A 5,844-nucleotide genomic window follows, 5' to 3' on the forward strand; every position below is an offset into this window, starting at 1 on the left:
TGCTGTGCTGTAGAATACTAGAACATTTTACTCTGAATCGCAACTTTGTATTCATTAACCAACCTCTCCCTATACCCACCACCCTCTTACCATTTCCAGCTTCTTATAACCCCATTTTACTCTCTACTCCTGTGATATTTATTTTTTGGTTCCCACATATGAATGAGAATATATGGCATTTGTCTGTCTCTGTCTGGCTTATTTTATTCAATATGTCATCCAGGTTTATCCATGTTGTCACAAATGACAAGATTATATTTTTTATGGTGGAATAATATTCCATCGTGTATATATAGCATATTTTCTTTATCTAGTCATCTTTCAGTGGACATTTAGGTTGATTCTGTATCTTGTTTCTAATTTCATATCTTGGTATAAATAATGCTGCAGTAAACATAGGTGACTATTTACTTTTTCGACATTCTGATTTCCTTTCTTTTGTACATATACCTAGTAGTAGAATTGCTGGATGATATGCTATTTCTATTTTTAGTTTTTTTTGAGGAAACTCCACACTACTGTCCAAAATGGTTGTACTAATTTACATTCCCATCAACAATATATAAGAGTTCTGATTCCTCTGCATCCTTTCCAGCATTTGCTAAGTTTTGTCTTTTTGCTAATGGACACTTTAACTGAGACGAAATGATATCTCATTGTGGTTTTAGTTTGTATTTACTTAATAATTAATGATGTTGAGCATTTAAAAAATATATTTGTCAGCCATGTGTGTCTTCTTTTGAGATATATCTACTCAGAAAATTTGGTTGCTTTTAAATCAGGTTTTTTTTGGGGGGGCTCCTGACTTGTTTGAGTTTCTTATATATTTTGGATGTTAATCCTTTGTCAGATGAATAGTTTGTAAATATTATCTTCCATTCTGTAGGTTATCTCTTCACATTGTTGATTGGTTTCTTTGGTGTGTAGAAGTTCTTTAGTTTGATATAATCCCATTTGTTTGTTTTGACTTTTGTTGTCTGTGCTTTTGAGATCTTATATTTAAAAAATAAATAAAAATTTTGCCTATAACAATAGGGAAAGCATCTCCCCTATGTTTTCTTCTAATTGTTTTGTAGTTTGGGGTTTTACATTTAAGACTTTACTCCATTTTCTGTTGATTTTTGTACATGGTGAGAGATTGGGATCTAGTTTTATTCTTCTGCATATGGATATCCAGTCCCCAGCACCACTTATTGAAGAGAATGTTCTTTCTCCATTGCACATTTTTGGTGCCTTTGCTGAAAATCAATTAGCTGTAAAGATGTGGATTTATTTCTGGGTTCTCTGTTCTGTTCCATTGGTCTATGTATCTGTTTATGTGCAAATACCATGCTGTTATGATTAGATTTGTAGTATATATTTTGTGTATGATGCCTCTAGCTTTGTTCATTTTTGCTCAGGATTGCTTTGGCTTTTGAGGTCTTTTACAATTCCATAAAAATTCGAAGATTTTTTTTTCTATTTATGTGAAAAATGTTATTGCTTTTTACATAGGGATTGCATTGACTGTGTAGCTTACTTTGTGTGGTATGGTCATTTAACAATATTAATTCTTCTAATACATGAACATGTGACATCTTTCCATTTTTGGGAGGTCTTCTTCAATTTCTTTCATTGGCATCTTATAGTTTTCATTGTAGAGATCTTTCACCTTTTGGTTAAATTTATTCCTAGGTATTTTTTGTACCCATTGTAAATGGATTTGCTATCTTGATTTCTTTTTCATCTTGTTTGCAACTGAAGCATAGATATGCTACTGATTTTTGTATATTGATTTCATATCCTGCAATTTCACTGAATTTGTTCATCAGTTCCAACAGTTTGATGGTTGAGTTTTTAGGCTTCTCTAAATATAAGATTATGTTGTCTGCAAGCAAGGATAATCTGACTTCCTTATTTTCAATAAGGAATGCTCTTAATTTCTTTATCTTGTTTAATTGTTCTGGCTAAGAGTTCCAGTAGTATGTTGAATAAAAGTTGTGAAAGTGGACATTCCTGTCTTCTTATAGATCTTAGAGGAAAGACTTCCAACTTCTTCCCTGTTAGTATCATGTCAACTTTGAGCTTGCCATACATGGACTTTATTGTTTTGATGTACATTTCTTCTATACCTAATTTGCTGAGAGTTTTTATCATAAAAAGGTGTTGAATTTTATCCAGTGCTTTTTCTGTGTCTATGGAGATGATCATACAGTTTTTGTCCTTCAGTCTGTTGATGTGATGTAACATGTTCATTGATTTGTGTATGTTGAACCATCCTTGCATCCCTGGGATAAATCCCACTTGATCATGGAATATGATCTTATGATGTGTTATTGGATTTTGTTTGCATAATTTTGTTGAGGATTTTTACATCTATATTCATCAGGGATATTGGCCAGTATATTTATTTTTTGTTGTGTCCTTGTCTGGTATTGGTATCAGGAAAATGGTTGCCTCATAGAATGTGTTTGGAAGAAGTCCCTCCCCTTCAATTTTTAAAAAAAAGCTTAAGAGTAATTGGTATTACTTCTTCTTTAAAAGTTTGATAGAATTCAGCAGTAACACCATCCAGTCCTGGACTTTTCTTTGTTGATTTTTTTATTACTGTTTCAATCTTATTACTCATTATTGTCCTATTCAGGTTTTCTAGGTTTCCATGGCTCAAACTTAGTAGGCTGTTCAGGAATGTATTCATTTCTTCCATGTTTTCCAGTATATTGACATATAGTTGTTCATAATTGTCTCTAATAATCCCTTATATTTCTGTGGCATTCGTTGTAATGTTTCCTTTTTCATCTCTAGTTTTATTTATTTAGGTCCTCTATTTTTGTTAGATAGTTTAGCTAAAGGTTTTGTCAATTTTGTTTACATTTCTAAAAAACCACTTTTCATTTTCTTGAATATCTGATTTTTAGTCTTAATTTTATTTATTTCTACTGTGATCTTTGTCATTTCCTCCCTTTTACTACCGTTGGTCTTGGTTGTTCTTGCTTTTCCAGTTTCTTGAACTTCATTGTTAGGTTTATTATTTGAAATCCTTCTATTTTTGATGGGTGTTTATTGCTATAAAATACCTTCTAAGTAATTTTATAGTTATATTCCATAGGTTTTGATATGCTGTGTTTCTGTTGTCATTTGTTTCAATAAATTTTTAACATTTCCTTCTTATTTTCTTTATTGACACATTGTTTAGGAACATGTTGTTTAATTTCCATGTGCTTGTACAGTTTCCACAGCACCTCTCATTATTGACTTGTAGCTTCTAGTTTACTATATCTTGGTCAGAATAGATACTTGATAAAATCTTAATTAAAAAAAAATTTAAGACTTGTTTTGTCATGTAACTTATGTTCTATTCTGGAGAATGTTCCAAATTCTGATGAGAAGAATATATATTGTGCAGCTATTGGATAAAGTGTTCTGTAAATGTCAGTTAGGTCAACTTGGTACAGAGTGTAGTTTAACTCCAATGTTTCTTTGTGGTTTTCTCTCTGAATGATCTGTCTGTTGCTGAAAGTGGAGTACGAAATTTCCCTATCATTATTGTAGTGCAGTCCCATTCTCCCTTTAGATCTATTAATATTTACTTTATACATTTTGTGCTCTAGTGTTGGCTGCATACATATTTATAATTTTTTCCTTTATTTTATAAAATAATCTTCTTTGACTCCTGTTCAGTTTTTGACTTATAGTCTATTTTATCTGATATAAGTATAGCTATTCCTGCTTTCTTTTGGTTTCCATTTGCATAAAATATCTCTTTCTATCTCTTCACTTTCAGTTTATGTATATCCTTACGGGTGAGGCAAGTGTCTTGTTACAACAGATAGTTGAGGTTTTTAAAAAATTTATTTATTTATCCATTCCATTATTTCATTACTTTTAATTCACTCTGCCAATCTGTTTTTTTCACTGCCGTCTGTAGGCCACTCACATGTAATGTAATTATTGAGATGTTAGAGCTTTAAGTCTGCCTTTTTTGTTTTGTTTTCTCTCTCTGCTTGTCATTTCCCTCTGTTTTATGCCTTCTTGTAGACTACTTGACATTTTAAAAATCATATTTTGATTTACCTAAAGTATTTTAGTGTATCTTTTTGTTCTTTTTTAAAGGTTTCTTAATGTTTTACAGTATATATACACGTACCTTATCACAATCATTTTAACCATTCTAGTGGAATGTAGACTCCTACTCCCTTTATCTTCCTTTTAATCTTTTTTCTTTATTTCAATAGCTTAAGGGGGAACAAATGGTTTTATAGTCTGAGCTTTAATTGTACCTACCACCCCCACCTGTGCACACTATACCCAACAGGTGATTTTCTGTCCTTCCACCTCTTTCCTTCCCCTTCTGAGTGTCCAGTGTCCATTATACTATTCTTTCTGTCTTTGCAGATCCTTAGTTTTGTTCTCATTTATAAGTGATTATATGCAGTATTTAGTTTTCTGTTTTTGAGTTAGTTCACTTAAGATGATGTTCTTCAATTCCATCCAAGTTCCTGCAAAATACATTATTTCATTCTTTTTGATAGGTGAATAATATTCCATAGTGTGTATACAGCACATTTTAATTATGCACTGATTTAGGTTGATTCTGCTTCTTTGCAATTGTGAATTGTGCTGTGATGAACATGTGGATGCAGGTATCTTTTTTATAGAATGACCTCTGTTCCTTTGGATAAATACCTAGTAGTAGGATTGCTGGATCAAATGATAGATCTACTTTTAGTTCTTTGAGAAATCTTCATATCACTTTCCATAGAGGTTGTACTAATCTACACTTCCATCAATAGTGTATAACTATTTCCTTTCCTCTGCATCTGCACCAGCATCTATTATTTTTGACTTTTTCAATAATATCCATTCTTACTGGTATAAGGTGACAGCTTATTGTGATTTTGATTTGCATTTCCCTGATGATGAGTGATGTCAAGCATTTTTCATGTTTGTTGGCTGTTTGCATATCTTCTTTTGAAAGATGTGTACTCCAGTGGAATATTATGCAGCCATAAAGAGGGACAAATATATGAACTTCGCAGCAACTTGGATGGATTTGGAGTCAATCATACTCAGTGATCTATCATAGAAACAAAGAACAGAGTACCATATGTTCTCACTCATAAGCGAAACTTGAACAATTATAATACTATAAGAAAGCAATTGGCAGTAACGGGAAACTGTGGAGAGGGGGTGGGATTGGCAGTTGAGGGAAACTGCTAGGGGAAGGAGGGCATACCTCATCAACAAGGGTACCTGCATAATCAATGTTTGTATACCTATACCTAACCCTGAATTGTACCCCACATCTTTATAATAAATTTTTAAAAATAAAAAAAGGAAAGATATGTGTTCAAGTCATTTGCCCACTTTTTATTGGGGTCATTTGCTTTTTTTGTTGTTATTGTTGATTTGCTTGAATTCTTTGTAGATTCTGGATATTAGCCCTTTGTCAGATGTACAGTTTGTGAATATCTTCATCCATTCTGTTGGGTTGTTTTTTCTGTTAATTATTTCTTCTGCTGTTTTTTTTTATTGTTGTTGCATTTACTTTTAGGGTTTTAGTCTTTTTTTTTTTTGCCTAGGCCAATATCCAGAAGAGGTTTCCCCTAAGTTTTCTTCTAGAATTTGTATGGTTTCAGGTCTTATTTTTAAGACTTTAATCCATCTTGAATTAATTTTTGTATATGGGAAGAGATAAGAATAAAGTTTCATTTTTCTGTATGTAGCTATCCAATTTTCCCAACACCATTTATAGGATAAGGTATCCTCTCCCCAGTGTAAATTTTTGTCTACTTTGCCAAAAGTCAATTGGTTGTAGGTATTTGAGTTTATTTCTGGAGTCTCTATTATGTTCCATTGGACCAT

This window comes from Carlito syrichta, unplaced genomic scaffold (assembly GCF_000164805.1).
Source record: "Carlito syrichta isolate Samal-C Ts95f unplaced genomic scaffold, Tarsius_syrichta-2.0.1 Scaffold108124, whole genome shotgun sequence".
NCBI lineage: Eukaryota > Metazoa > Chordata > Mammalia > Primates > Tarsiidae > Carlito > Carlito syrichta.